This window comes from Piliocolobus tephrosceles, chromosome 6, assembly GCF_002776525.5.
Source record: "Piliocolobus tephrosceles isolate RC106 chromosome 6, ASM277652v3, whole genome shotgun sequence".
NCBI classification, from domain to species: domain Eukaryota; kingdom Metazoa; phylum Chordata; class Mammalia; order Primates; family Cercopithecidae; genus Piliocolobus; species Piliocolobus tephrosceles.
In genome coordinates, this window is record NC_045439.1 from 51,900,694 (window position 1) to 51,917,249 (window position 16,556).

A 16,556-nucleotide genomic window follows, 5' to 3' on the forward strand; every position below is an offset into this window, starting at 1 on the left:
AAAAGCAAATGTGAAGCACACGGAGGTCAAAGTATCACCTTTAGAACCAGTAAAGATGAATTGGAATTCCATGCATGGCAGGCCAAGGCAGACGTCGTCCTTAGAGGCAGAGTACCTGGAGGGGAAGAGGAAGGATATAAAGCTGAAGTAAGCCAGCCAGGGCGTCACTTTGACACCCCAGGGACAGAAAGGGTCCAGGAGTATGGTCAGCTGCAACTAGGAACTGGGAAAAGATGTTCCCGCGTCACTGATTTTTTCCGCTCCTCAGATGCATGACATGGGATGAGTCCATTAATCCCTCTATTCATTACCATCTTTTCTAAACCGAAGGATTTTACCAGATCATCTCTGAGATTTCTTCCGGATCTACAGTGGTATGATTATATAAATTACTAAGCACATAGTAAACCATCTAAGAGCTCATATGACCTTAGTTAGAAAGGAAATTACAAATCTTTTACACTTGAATCTGGAATTGCTTTTGTAAATGTGAAGCTACTATGACTTGAATTACACTTCTGTTTCAGAGGCTGACTTTATGAAGATCCTTAGGAAGTTTGAAAGTTAAATAAGATTCTTCTTCTTACCTTTAATCATCACTATTACATCTCCTTTGAGGCCTGGAATCAAGTCACTGACCCATGAAGTGTCTTTCTCTTGTAAGTTGGGCAAATGGATTCACAACAAAATAAAACCCAGCATCACACTGACTGTTCAGGATCTGTTTCTGCTAGGTTGAGTCTCCTGGCCACCAGAATCCCAGAGCTCTCACCCAGGCTGAGATGCAGAAGCCACAAGCACAATGGGGAGAGAAGAAAATAAGAGAAGGAGCCCATGACTTCGAGAAGTGAAATAAAGGAGAATCAACAATACTCTGTGCCTACTCATGAGCACCTCAGTATACTCTAGAACTTTCATTTCAGAAAGCTAAATAGGAACCTTTGCCAGAGATTGGCTCAGATGTTCTCATTAGATCTTAGCTTGAAGCCTCTTCTGCCAGTTCTTCCTTGTTTTTATAGTAAGTCTCATAATGCATGGTCCTGGACCCACAGCCCTGTATCATACGGAAAAATGATGCAGGCCAGGCATGGTGGCTCATGCCTGTAATCCCAGCACTTTAGGAGGCTGAGGCGGGTGGATCATTTGAGGTCAGGAGTTCGAGACCAGCCTGGCCAACATGGTGAAACCCCATCTCTACTAAAAAAAATACAAAAATTAGCCAGGCATGGTGGCGAACGCCTGTAGTCCCAGCTACTCAGAAGGCTGAGGCAGAAGAATTGTTTGAACATGGGAGGCAGAGATTGCAGTGAGCTAAGATCATGCCATTACACTCTAGCCTGAGTGACAGAGCAAGACTCTGCCTCAAAAATAAATAAATAAAATTAATTAATTAATTAATTAAAAATGATGCTGAACAACAATAAGTTATGTTCAACTCATTGAGAAGTTGTGTTGCCAAGAGCGTGAGTGTGGTTGGAAAGATTAATGAAAGGTTTGTGTTTCGGTTTGTGGCTTTGGTCACTGCTCGCCTCCCTGCCTCTCAAGCTGCCCATTCGATTCAAATTAAGCAGTGTTTCTCAGACTATGCCTGCCAGCATGTTGTACGTGCAGCTGCTGCCTTCCATCCATCACAGCCTAACTTACCGTGCTCCAAGTTCCAGGTCAGCCTTTCCCGATTGCATTTCTTGTCCCCGTCATGCTTCGAGCTGCCCTCCTTCTGGCTATTCATCACCCAGTGATTGTTGCTGTTAGCTGTCTTTCTCACATGACCAGTCCTGCAAAGTGTGCCAGACAGGAATGCCAGTGGGCTGGCTACATGCCAGGATGTTGCCTGGCATTTGTTAGTACTCTTAAGCACCATGGATAAATGCCACTGGTGAAACCTGTGTGAAGCCAGCTGCAGTATCTAAGGACATCTAAGGCCCAGCTCTTTGTCTATGAAGTTAGAAATCATCCTTGAGTCTATGTCCGGGCTGCCATATGAACTAGTGCTCAAATATAATACAGGGTCTTGAGTCAGACTTACAGGGGCCTTCCAGCAATCTGAGAAGTTACTTTAGCTCTGCTGCATTTCATACCTCCAAGGGCCGTTTTGAGGACTGCATGAGTTAATGTATGTAAAGCATGTAGAACAATGCCTGCCACATTAAAAGCCCTAGGAGTGTTTGCTATTGCTATTTTTTCACTCACTGTGCTTATTGTGCTTAGATTGACCACTTTAGATCATTTATTTATTCCTTTAATCAATATTTACTGAGTGCCTATGATATTCTGGGCATTATGTACAGTGATCCATTTGCTGTACGGTAAGCCTTGGCATGGTCACCTGGAAATCCTTTTGCACTCTTGGTTGTACTTATTATGGAGGCAATAAGACCCCAGAGAAGAAACTGCTGACCAGTGCACCTAGGCATGCAGATCCTTAGGCAGCCTCTCTTGAGGCTGCCATGCTTCCAGAACAGCATAGAAAGAACAGAGGCAGACAGGGGTCAGTGAAAGACACAGAGTCAATTCAAGCAGATGTTCGCCCCTTCCCCTCATCCTCTTCTCTCTGGAACTTTGAGGTATTTCCAGGCAAGGGGGAGGTTGGAGGGAGAATAGGGATAGATGAAGGTAGAGGTATGAAGAAATCTTGCAAATGACTAAGCTTAACTTTATGCCAATATGGAAAGATAAAAGTTCAAAATGGAATTAAATTGATTTAGAGAAAATCACTAGGGTAAAGCATGTAAAATTGCTGATATCTGACAATTTTTGACATGCAAAAACATCAAATTGATGTTGTTCAGCCTATAAAAGGTGCAATATTTCATGTACCTCCTGAGTTCATAGAAAACATTCATAGTTGCCACACCTGCTTTAGATGTTTCACTGTCTTAGAAAAGCTCAGATAGAAGAAATCTTCATCGGGACTTTCTCTCCTTAAATTGAAAAGTAAAGACAAATTTGGGAACATGGTTACCTGTGTTAGAAATTTGATGAATGATAGCTTAGAAGCCTAGATAAATAACAACTGACATGTGGAAGTCTTACTTATTCACTCTATAAACCAACATCAACTGATTGGATTTCCTTTCTTTAGTCCGTTTTCTAACTGAATCCTAGTAATACTCCTTCACAAAATAGGTTTATTAAAAAGCTCAGCAATATTAGAGATCTCCAGAAATTTTCAAAGATCAAAGTAAATGGTAGGCTGTATTCCTGCCAATTTCTTCATACTCACTAAATGTTTAGGTATATTCTCATCTGGTTGGCTACAGAGAACAGGCACTTTTTTTTTTTTTTTTGAAACAGAGTCTCAATCTGTCACCCAGAATGGAGTGCATTGGCGCGATCTTGGCTCACTGCAAGCTCCCCATCCTGGGTTCACGCCATTCTTTCGCCTCAGCCTCCCAAGTAGCTGGGACTACAGGTGCCCACCACCATGCCCAGCTAATTTTGTTTTTGTAATTTTAGTAGAGAGGGTTTCACCGTGTTAGCCAGAATCGTCTCGATATCCTGACCTCGTGATCCCCCCGCTTCAGCCTTCCAAAGTGCTGGGATTACAGGCATGAGCTACCGTGCCTGGTCCAGGCACATTTTTTAAGGGTGACTCTCTGTATCACCAGGATTGTAGACAGTCCATCTAAAATGAATGCCAATGCATGTGTTACACATCTTAAAAACAAGTGTACCCAATGTCCAAGCAAATTCTCCACCTAGAAATTTACCCAAAGAAGATAATTAAAGACATACATAAACATTTAGTTGCAATGGTTGTATCAGTCAGAAAATAAATGGCACATTCAAACCAAGATAATTAGAGTGGTGTTAATTCATAAAGATGTGGAGGAGTTGTAGAAAAACTGCAAGGGATGGTGCAGGTGCCCAGGACTAGCAGCAGCAGCAAAGCTGTCACCACCCTTAGGCCCAAAAGAAAGGGACGGGTTCTGAGAACTGGGAAGGAAGTGTTGTATAGAGTTGGCCACCTTGAGAAGAGCGCTCTTCGGTCGAGAAGTACAGCCAGTTCTAGGAGCCCTCACAACAAAGGAACCAGGGGACTGACACTCTGATCTCACCCTCGTCCCTCCAATCTCCTGCTGGGGAGAGATGTTGTCTGAAGCTGACCGGAAGCCAGAGGGCAAAGGAACTAGTTAATGTAATCCCTGAAGAAGAGTAGAGCCGAGAGAAAAATGGAAAAGGGTAGAAAGTGGATATGGAGGAATGAACAAGAGAGATCTGGCATAAAGATGTTCATTGAGGCACTGTTTATAATAACATAACTTTGGAAATAATCTAAGTGTCCCAAACTGGAAGGAAATATAAACAATTTAAGGTATATACGCCAAGTGAAGTGCTATGCAATCCACTTGAAAAATAAAAAGCAGAAGATAGCTAGCTGATCACTAATGATATTTTGTTTAAAAGTGAAAAGGCAAAACGCCAATAAAACAATCATATTGATTTGGTAGCAATAATGGGCTTTAATTTTCAAAAATAAATGTTTTTTACTAGTCTTACCATTCATTACGCTGTTATAAGTCTGTAACATCCAGTAGACAACTGTAATTTGAAATCCAAACAAATCCTCAATACATGGAAACTCACATTTGAATGTTCTACTTTAATATCCTAAGCAATATAGAATTACATACACAATAACAAGAGAAAACACTTCTTTAGTCCTGCCTTAAATTAAGAGGAGACACACAAATACATGTGTTACTTTTCAATTATGTCAAAAGACAATACAAATCTGTCGGTTAGGTATATCTCTGTTCACTGAATAATACCTGATCCACCTTCTTTCCCAATTATTTTATTTTAAAACCTTAACGTTGTCAGCGTCAGGAAATGGAATAAATAGTGCCTATTCACAAGTCATTTGCATCCAGTTTTACAATATGTAAAAGATCCTTATAATTGCCTTTCATTGAATTGGTACACCATAGTCCACTGTAAAACTGAAGGAATGATATGGCAATCTTCAAGAATTTTACCTACAAAGTGAATGTGCACACTTTGGCACATTTTCTAAGCCCTAAAAGTTTATTTAAGGCCAGGTGTAGTGGCTCGCACCTGTAATCCCAGCACTTTGGGAGGCTGAGGTGGGCAGCTCACGAGGTCAGGAGATCAAGACCCTCCTGGCCAACATGGTGAAACCCTGTCTCTACTAAAAATACAAAAATTAGCTGGGCGTGGTGGCGCATGCCTGTAGTCCCAGCTACTCAGGAGGCTGGAGCAGGAGAAACACTTGAACCCAGGAAGCAGAGGTTGCAGTGAGCCAAGTTCGTGCCACTCTAGCCTGGTGACAGAGTGAGACTCCACCTCAAAAAAAAAAAAAAAAAAAAGTTTGTTTAAAAAAGGAATTCAGTAGATTAACTTGTAAATAGTCATCTCAGATTTTGAATCTATAAAAATCATCACGTTGTTGGGACAAATTGAGATAGGGCTACAATTTTTTCCAAGTCAATATATTGAGAAAATAGAACTGTATTTCTATAATAAGTCACTATCTTTTATTTTTTTAAAGCAAATCAGTGAAAGAAAAACAAAAACCTTTGGTTCACTTATGTACTTATGAGTGGAAAAAAAATTATAATGTAAATCCCACTCCTTAAAAACTTAGGTACAAATTACAGCACTACAGATAACCCTCCATTTATTTCTTTTGTTTCACATGGAGACCTTGGTGATTCAATTCATTTTAAAAGGCCTAAGTATGAGTTCTCCAGGGAAATATTGCACAAACTGGAAGAATCTTGGAACTTTTAAGTATATTCCGAAATATATATTTTTATGCATGCTTAAACAAACAGCATTTTTTAAAATCAGAGAATCTAAACAAAAAGAATGATGAGCACTACCATTTAAGTTTTCTGACTTTAACATTTAAGTAGTCTGACATAGCATTCATTAGTAACCAAGCTGCCCTAAACATGTACAGTCTGAATCATGATTTGTTAAATATTACACCCTACTACCCCAGAACATTTAGGCTGGTCATAAAGTTAAAAATGTGTAAGTAAGTACATAAGCATCATCAGTTATGGACAGCCTCTTGTATAAATTGCTGTTTAGCAATTGCTTCAAAGATTTATGCTTATGGGTAGACATTCAATTATATCAATAAAATAGCATGTCCTGAAAATATGGGCACATTTTAAAACCTACTAAGATGATTCTGTTAACCACAACAGTCCCACAATATGACTGAGTAATAATAAGAATCTACTTTAAAAGCAAAAAAAAAAAAAAATCAATCAGCATAGTGAATGATTGATTCAACATAGCTCCCAGGGAACAGACCAGTCACCTGATTGAAGACTCCTTCATATAAGCCATCATCATTCTTTATAACATAAATGACTGCACCCTCCATAAATGACAGCTCATCACCCTTGTTTTGTATAATCATACACTGCAATGATGTTCTCAATATAATTATTGGAGGACCAAGCAGTATCCTTATCTGCATATGAAACATTATACTGAACTACTGCAGCCTCCTCATCTTCATAATCCACTGGAGTGGGTGGTGGTGGAGGTGGAAAGTCATCAAACATGAGAACATTATCTGGTGGTGTCGGTGGTGGAGGAGTTGAACTATCCAATAATAGCGGGTGAAGGTGTAGGTATAGCAATGTGAATACTAACTGCTTCCTCTGATTTCTTGACTTCCCTTCCTCCACTACTTTCATTGTGTGCCTTGATTTCTGATTTAATGAAGCTGACCTGCCTGGATTATGATGACTTCCAAACCTAGCAGGATGCATCATATATATAGTCATTAGAAACAGTTGGGGGTTTAGTGGGTTCCAGGGTTGTATAAGGAGTATTCTGTCCCAGTAATTCCTGGCCTCATATGGGAGGACTTGGTGGTTTTGGATAGAAGGATTCGTTCTTGGCAGTGTGCCAATTCTTTTTTTTTTTTTTTTCCTGACAGAGTCTTGCTCTGTCACCCAGGCTGGAGTGCAGTGGCACGATCTCAGCTCACTATAACCTTCACCTCACGGGTTCAAGCAGTTCTCCTGCCTCAGCCTCCTGTGTAGCTGGTATTACAGGCACCCGCCACCACGCTCGGCTAATTTTTTGTATTTTTAGTAGAGACAGGGTTTCACCATGTTGGCTAGGCTGGTCGCAAACTCCTGACCTCAGGTGATCCACCCGCCTCGGCCTCCCAAAGTGCTGGGATTACAGACGTGAGCCACTGTGCCTGGCCAGCAGTGTGCCAATTCTTGCAGGCTGGTTATTTACATGCTTGACACCATGGGTCACATCATTCAGAATTGTGTAGGCAATGTATATCCGAACATACCTTATAAGAAGCTCCATATTTGCAGGCGCTATTACTTTGTGAATTCTTGATGTAATTTTATGTGTTGTCCAAACACCAATCTCTCTTTGAGCCACTTTCTCTTTATTAATATCCACAGTCTCTGAGATATGATTGATGAAAGACTCCATTCTTCAAAGTTGAAAGGCTTGGATGTTCAGCGACTGGAGTACATTGTTAGACACTGCAGTTTTTTCATAAGTGACACTAACCGGAGATCTTGTTATGTAGGCTTTGGTCTCTTCTAAAGCTTTTCTCTTGTCTTCACAGTAGTTCACCACCTGGGTCAGGTTCTGGTAACTCTCTATCAGTGCCCTCTTGTGAGACAGGATCTCCTCCTCTAGTAACATCTGCAGCTCTGCCGTTTTCCCCCCTTCTGTATTGGTTCCTCTTTCACTAAAGAAACAGAGGCAGCAAGTTCTACTGAGGCTCCCAGCACCTCATAGCCTAGATCCAAACCACCTTGCCACCTGGTATTGTCAATTTGTTAATATTTTGTTGAGGATTTTCATATCTATGTTCATGAGAGATATATCTGTAGTTTTCTCGTAATGCCTTTGTCTGATTTTGGTAGTAAGATAAGTATGGCCTCATAGAATAAGTAAAGAAGTACTACTTCTGCTTCTATTTCTAGAAGAGATTGTAAATAATTAATGTAATTTCTTCCTTAAATGTTTGGTAAAGTTACCAGTGAACCCATCTGGGCTTTCTGTTTTGGAAGGTTATTAATTATTGATTCAATTTATGTAGTAGACACAAGCCTATTCAGATCATCTGTTTCTTCTTGCGTGAGTTTTGGCAGATAGTGTCTTTCAAGAAATTGGTCCCTTTTTATCTAGGTTATCAAATTTCTGGATATAGAACTGTTCATAATATTCCTTTATCATCCATGTATTAATAAGATCTATGGGACCTGCAATCATGTACTCTTTCATTTCTGATATTAGTCATTTGTGCTCTCTATTTTTCTTAGCCTGGCTAGAGGCTTATTACTTTTGTTGACCTTTACAAAAAACTAGCTTTTGATTTTATTGACTTTCTCTATTGACTTCCTGCTTTCAATTTCATTGATGACTGCTCAAATGTTTATTATTTCTTTTCTTCTGTTTACTTCGAATTTAATTTGTTCTTCTTTTTCTAGTTTCCTTAGGTGGAAGTTTAGATGATTGACTGTAGATTTTTCTTCTTTTCTAATATATTTATTTAATGCTATAAGTTTCCTTCTAAGCACTACTTTCACTGCATCCCACAAATTTTGATAAGTTGTATTTTCCTTTCATTTAGTTCAAAAGATTTTTAAATTTTTCCTGAGATTCCTTTTTTGACTTGTGTGTTATTTAGAATTGTTAAATCTCCAAGTATTTGGGGATTTTTCCAGCTATCTTTCTGTTATTGATTTCTAAGTTTAATTTCATTGTGGTCTGAGAGGAGATATTGTATGATTTTTATTGTTTTTAGTTTGTTAAAAATTAAATGGGTCTGTCTTGGTGAATGTTTCATGGAAGCTTGAGAAGAATCTATAATCTCCTGTTATTGGATGAAGTAATCTACAGATACCAGCTATATCCAGCTGATGAATGGTGCTGTTGAGTTCAACTATGTACTTACTGATTTTCTGTCTGCTGTATTTGTTCATTTCTGATACAGGGGTGTTAAAATCTCCACCTATAATGGTGGGTTCATCTATTTCTCCTTGCAAGTCTATCAGTTTTCACTTTATGTATTTTGATGTCCTATTGTTAGGTGCATACATTTTAAGGATTATTATGTCTTCTTGGATTACTGACCCTTTTATCATTATGTAAGTTGGTTTCTTTTCTTTTCTTTGAGACAAAGTCGTGCTCTGTGGGCCAGGCTGGAGTGCAGTGGCATGATCTCTCACTGCAACCTCTGCCTCCCAGGTTTAAGCGATTCTCCTGCCTTAGCCTCCCGTGTAGCTGGGATTACAGACATACGCCACCATACCCAGCTAATTTTTTAATTTTTAGTAGAGACAGGGTTTCATCATGTTGGCGAGGCTGGTCTCGCACTCCTGACCTCAGGTGATCCACCGGCCTCAGCCTCCCAAAGTACTGGGATTATAGGCATGAGCCACCACGCCCAGCCGGTTGGTGAATTTTTTTTTTCCTCTTAGTACTTTTAAATATTTCACTCCATTCTCTTCTAGTTTGCATGGTTACTGTGGAAAGGTCATATGTAATCCTTATCATTGTTCCTCGAAAGGCAGATTATTGTTGTTTCTCCAGCTCTTTTCAAATTTTTCTTTGTCTTCATCTGAAATTTGAATATAATATGTCTAGTTGTAATTTTTTCTTTGGCATTTATCCTGCTTGATGTTCTATGAGCTTCCTGGATCTGTGCTTTGGTGTCTGACATTAATTTGGGGAAATTCTCAGTCTTCATTGCTTCAAATATTGCTTCTGTTCCTTTCTTATCCTTCTGATACTCCCATTATGTATATGCTATGCTTTTTGTAGTTGTCCCACAGTTTTGAATATTGTGTTCTGATTTTTCAGTCTTTTTCTTTCTGCTTTTCAGTTTTACAAGTTTCTATTGCCATATCCTCAAGCTCAGAGATTCTTTCCTTAGTCATATCCAATCTCTAATGAGCCCATCAAAGGCATACTTCATTTCTGTGACAGTCTTTTCGTATCTCTAGCATTCTTTTTTTAGAATATCCATCTCTCTGTTTATGTTGTCTGCTTTTATCATTAAAACCCGTAGCTTATTGATTATAGGTTTTCTTGGGGGAAATTGTATTATTTTAATTATTTTTATGTACAGAAAACTCAACAGTGTACATTTAACTCACTTTGATGGCAAGTTCTTTAGCCTTTGCCTTTTCCATATGGGCAATGTGAGCCACAGACTTGGGACCCAGGGCCTTGCCTCCCCATTGATGGCGGATCTCATCAGATCTGTCATTGTAATTGGTCCTGATAGCTTCCACCAGTTTAGCCAAAGCCCCTTTGTTTTCCGAGTTAACCTGTGTGAAAGCAACATTGGTGCAGGTCTTCCTGTGGACTAGACATCCCAGCCTTGCCTTCCTTTGGATAATGCAGTAAGGGACCTCCATTTTATGACACAGGGCAGGCAGCAAGACAAGCAGCTTGATGCGCTCCACATCCCATGCAATCACCACGGGCTGAGCCTTCTTGTTCTCCACCAAGGTGGTGACGATGTTAATTCCTGCTCAAAGGACAGGTGGTCTCTTAGTGAGGATGCCCACTTTGCCCGGAACTTTCTTCTCAGCCAAGGCCAACAGCCTCTGCTGCTTCTCTTGCTTTGTCTCTGGGCCAGCTTAAACAGCTGAGTAGCTGTTTGGTGTTCCAGGGCCTGGGTGAACTGGTTAATCACGAGAGGCACTTTCAGCCACTTATAGGGAATGGCTTTCTGCCCTCATATAGTGGGGCCATTTCACAAAACGGGTGAGGTCCCTTTCAGGCTGGATGTCCTGTCCAATGCCAAAATTCTTAGGCTTTTTCTCAAACAGGGGATTCACCACTTTCTTGGCCTCCTGCTTCTTCATGACAGAGCGGGCCAGAGCCACCTTTTTGCCCTTGGCCTTCTTTTCAGCATCTTGGGTGGCAGGAGGAGAGAGCAATTATAGTTTTTTAAATTCCTAATCAGATAATTCCAACATTCCTGCCATATCTGAGTCTGGTTCTGATGCTCATTCAGTCTCTTCAAACAGTGTTTTTTGCCTTTTAGTATGCCTTTTAAGCTTTTGTTAAAGGTGAACATGGTGTACTGGGTTAAAAAAAAAAAAAAAGTAAAGTAAATAGGATTTTAGTAATGTAGTGGTAAGGTGTCGGGGGAGAGGAAGTGTTCTACAGTCCTGCAATTAGGTCTCATTTTTTATTGTTTCCTTCCTTCCTTTCTTCCCTCCTTCCTTCCTTCCTTCCTCCCTCCCTTCTTTCTTTTCTTTTCTTTCTTTCTCTCTTTCTCTCTTTCTTTCTTTCTTTCTTCTTTCTTTTTTTCTTTCTTTTTTTGAGACAGAGTCTTGCTCTGTCGCCCAGACTGGAGTACAGTGGCACAATCTCAGCTCACTGCAACCTCCGCCTCCCTGGTTCAAGCAATTCTCCTGCCTCAACTTCCCGAGTGGCTGGGATTGTAGGCATGCACCACCATGCCTGGCTAATTTTTGTATTTTTAGTAGAGACAGGGTTTCACCATGTCGGCCAGGCTGGTCTCAAACTCCTGACGTCTGATGATCCGCCTGCTGAGCCTCCCAAAGTGCTAGGATTACAGTGTGAGCCACTGCACCCAGCCTGGTCTCAGTCTTTTGTTGAACCTGCGCCCCTGCACTGTGAACTTCACGCGTGCTTTTCAGGTGTTTTTCCTCTTAGGTGAGCCAAGATAGCTAGAGGAGGCTGGAGTTGGGTCTTTCACTTCCCCCAGGTAGGTGAGGCCATGATAAAGCCCCGGCAAGTAGGGCTCTGGTAAAATAGTTTCTCCTGAGGAAGGCCTTGTTAGGAAGAAGTAAACGCTCTGGTGTGTTTCAAAATGGTTCCTTTTTCCCCTCCCGCTGCCAGAAGCACAGTATTTATGCTCTAATATGATATGTTTAGTTGCAATGTTTTTGGCATTCATCTTGCTTGATTTTGAGCTTCCTGCATCTGTGGTTTGGTATCTGACATTAATTTGGGGGAAATTCTCAGTCATTATTGCTTCAAATATTGTTCCTATTTCTTTATTATCCAATAATATTATCCAATATTTATTGTGAGAACCTGGTAGACTTCCCAGAAGTAAAACTCACAAAAATGTGCCCCCATCCCCAACTCAACTGGGTTTCCCTGGAATTTTTAACTCTCAGAGCTGCCCACATTGAGCCTCTATTAATTCATCAATTACAGTTCAGTTATCCTGCCACTGGTTCCGCAGAGGTTTCTGCTCCAGTAAGTTGTGATTCTGCTTTTGCCTGTCTGTCTCGCCAGTCTTTGAGGCAGCAGTTTGCCCTGTGATCTCACTCTCTGACAGATCTAAGAAGAGCGCTCGATTTTTCAGCTCGTTCAGCTTTTTACTTATTGTAAGGCCAGAGTGGTAACTTCTGAGCTTCTTACATGCCAGGTGGGAAACCAGAAGTCCTATCTAGGTTTTTTAAAAATTCACGCATTATATGTAATTTGTCTAAAACTGACATATATTACTTACATAGTAAAGGAAAAGGCTCGTTTTTGTTTTTGCTTTTCCTGCTTAACATATGCAGTTTCTTCCTCAGTAAAGCTCAAGTCTAAGGCTTCTAAGGCTAGATTCTATATAAGGAGCAAACAGGATTTGGGAAATACTATTCTACTACAGACCATGCTTTATCATAATGGCTTTTAAATTTGCATTTGTTGCCTCATGACCCAAAATGGCTGTTGTGATTTCAGATATTATATCTCAATTCAAGGTAAGAAGAGAGGAAAAGCAGCATAAGCCCTGTCTGTCCTTTTCACTAGGAAGACAGAAAATCCTTAACAAATCCTGCTTCAGTCTGGTTGACAAGACCTGTGTTTCAGGGATGCTCCTAGCTACAAGAGGCTAGGGAAAGAAGGCTCTGAATGGAAATGTGGTGGGCAGGCAAGAAAGGTATTGAGAATGACTGCTGGGTTAGACAATCCAACATAACTTTAGAATATTTGAAAATGGTATTAACCTTTCCTTCGCATTATTGATCATTCCTTCTGCACAGACAAGAATCAGACACTGACTAAGCTTGTGAGTTTAATGTAACCCTGCTGACTCATAGTGTTTATTCAAAACCAATACCTTGATATTATCAACTGAGTCAGGACTGAGCAAAACTGTTTTTAATAAAACAATTTAAAGTTCTAGCAGGAGAAAACAGGATTGTTTTAATCTCTATCAACCCCACTTTCCCACCTTATTAATTATACTTTCGGAAGATCTGGATAAGCCTACTCAATCTTCAAGTCTCATTAAATATTTCCTCTTTATGGAGTCCTTCCCTAGACCATAAATCAGTTTAAGAACTCCCTGCTTTATGTTCTCATAGGCATCTGTTCTTCCCTTATCACAATACTAATGCTTTATTTCAATTCCTGATTAGAGTTCTGCCTACCTGACTAAAAACTAAAGTTCATTGATGTCAAGGATCATCTTCCCTGTTCACTGCTGATATGTAGTATAGACTGTCAATAAATGTTTATTAAATGAATGAATGATTGCATCCCCCTTCCAACACCACCAAAAACTTCAAGATATCTATTATCCTATAATTGCCACACAGGATCAAATGAGGACATCAAAACTACTCAGAATAGTTAAAGCAGAGGGAATTCACTACACTGAATTGATAACACAGGAGATAAAACATGCTGAGACTGGATCTCAGCATCTGAGACTACCTGAGAAGACTACCTGAGAATGGATGGTACCCCAGATGGGCAGAACAACAGCAAGAAGCTCTTAGGACCCTTGGGTTGGAGGGACAACAGGAAAAACCAGTATTACCACAACCCCAGGGGGTCACACATGTACAGCAGAAGTCCCAGTACAGTGTGGTTCCTCTGGGTCCCCTATTTAGAGTCTCACAAGGTCAAAATCAAGATGTTGGCAGGGCTGCATCCCTTTCTGAAGGCTCTAGGTATAAATCTGCTTCCAAGCCCATTCAGGTTGTTGGCAAATTCAGCTCCATGATAATGTAAGACTGTGGTCCCAGTTTCCTTTGTGTGGTGTCAAATAGGAGTGACTTTCAACCTCTAGAGGCTGCCCACATTCCTTGGTTCATGCCTCCCTTCATCTTCAGAGCCAGCAATGGCAGATCAAGTCTTTCTCATGCTTCCAGTTTCCCGGACTTCCCCTCTGCCTTATCTCTCCTGCTCCCGGCCAGAGAACTCCTGTTTTAAGGGCTCATGTGATTAGAGTGAGTCCACACGGCTAATTCACAATAGTCTTCCCATCTCATAACCTTAATCACATCTACAAAGTCCCTTTTGCCAGGCAATGTATGGACATCTTTGAGGAACCATTATGCTGGCTATAACAGCCTCCCATTAGTCAAACTCAGCTAGATTTCAGCTGGTACAAGGGGCTGAGAAACAGGCCTGCAGAGCGGGAGAAAAGTGAGGAATAGATCTGAGGACGAGCAGGCTCAGAATCATTACATTCTAAGATGACAACATGTTTTTTCTTCTCAAACTTGGACTGGTCTAACAGATTTCAACTTGTCAAAGATAATGAATTAATCCCAATTACTATAAAAACAAACAAACAAAACTCACAGTGGTAACATACCCTGCAATTATATTAATTCAAATATAAGGCAGTTGTCAATTGGCTTCCATTATCTGCCCAACCCTGATTCTCAAACAAGGGACAGCTAAAATTATTATCTTCTGCAGAGGAGTATGAAAATGAGGCCTAGGCCAGGGAGGGAAAACACGTACAATTCCAATCTCAAGAAGTGCAGACTGTGAAGTGAGTCCCTGAGTCCACAGTGTATTCTTGGCCCAGTTTCTCTGGATTAAGCCATCAAGATGAAAGCCAACTAACCCAGAGATTCCTGGAATCATTGTTGCTGTCCCAGAAGACTCAGCCAGCCACAGGACCCAGAATTGTTCCCAGAAATATTTATGTCAATAAACTGCTGCCATATGATATCAAACTCTAGCAGGGACCAGGATAGATTGGATAACAGAGTCAAACTCCTAAAATTATCCAGGGCAATCAATGAACAACTCTACCTTGTTGTAACGTTGTACCCTGAATAGTTTTATTAACCACAAAATAACAAGACTGCATTTTGTACTGCTTAAGTTTTTGGACCACACAAGTTTCAGAGATGGTATTTACAGTATTTCAAAACTCAAACGATTATTTTTGGTAATCATCCTCTAACATTTAACTTGCTTCTCATTAACAAGCCTGCTTGGCAACAATGCCTAAAGGGGTTACTTCAACATTGAATTTTGTGAAAGCAACAAAAGAACTGTTGACAATAACAGAACTAGTCCATGGAATGAGAACACTACACTCAAGCATAATGAATACTATAGATGACCAATGTTGCAAGGAGGAGTTCTGCCAGAGACACTCATTCCCCTCTCAGTGAAAAAACCTTCAGTGAGGTTGATGTGACTGAGAATAGGCTCTACTCTGGTCCGCATTACATTTTGTACTGTCCAAACTCTGCTATGCCTTTCCTCTCTTGTGTCACTCAGGTCTGCATGCAGTAGGATGTCACTTTCTTGCATCCTTGACCTTTAGCAGAAATTATCAGTCTTTGGTTGTTTAAAATTCACCTTGCTGGGTGCAATGACTCACACCTGTAATCTCAGCACTTTGGGAGGCTGAGGCGGGCGGATCACGAAGTCAAGAGATTGAGACCATCCTGGCCAACATGGTGAAACCCCATCTCTACTAAAAATACAAAAATTAGCTGGGCGTTGTGGCACGTGCCTGTAGTCCCAACTACTCAGGTGCCTGAGGCAGGAGAATTGCTTGAACCCGGGAAGCAGAGGTTGCAGTGAGCCGAGAACTCGCCACTGCACTCCAGCCTGGCGACAGAGCGAGACTCCATCTCAAAAATAAATAAATAAATAAATAAAATTCACCTTAAGGACAGTTCTTAAAGAAGTTTACTCCTTTCAGTACACCCTACAAATGCAGACTCCTGTTACCAAGTGCCCTGGAAATGAGGCTTCTGTCTCTTCTCATGGCCCAGGAGCTTTCTCCTCTCTCTCATATGAACTCTTTGTATTCTCTCTCCAGTGGTCTCTAAAAAGATGCTCTCAGTTCCACTCTTTTGTGTTGCATATATTTGTCAGCCACCAAAGAAAGGGTTAATTTCTCCTTTGGTAGAAAGAGAAATTTTCTGATTGAGGTCTGAGCTGAAAACCAGTGCCTCTTAGGGCAGGAACCTGTGTTCCATGATCTTTGAAGTTTAACCCTTCAACATTTTTCCTGGCTGCTAAAGCTTGAGCTATTTTTTAAATTTTATTTTAAAGTATACACACAGTAATATTTACTCTCTCTGCTGTACAGTTTTATGAGTTTTGACAAGTCCATAGAGTGTATAAACCACTATCACAATCAACATTCAAAACAGTTCTGTTGGCCAAGCGCAGTGGCACACCTGAAGGCAGGCGGATCACTGGAGGTCAGAAGTTTGAGACCAGCCTGGCCAACATGGAGAAACACTGTCTCTACTGAAAATACAAAAAATATCCAGGTATGGTGGCAGGCACCTGTAATCCCAGCTACTTGGGAGCCTGAGGCAGAAGAATCACTT

General features: G+C 40.7%; 1 pseudogene; it reads right to left on the reverse strand.

The window, feature by feature from the left end:
* Window positions 1-6,238: 6,238 nt before the first annotated feature.
* The window catches only part of LOC111554834, a 29,210-nt pseudogene continuing 18,892 nt past the window's right edge, over window positions 6,239-16,556 (reverse strand).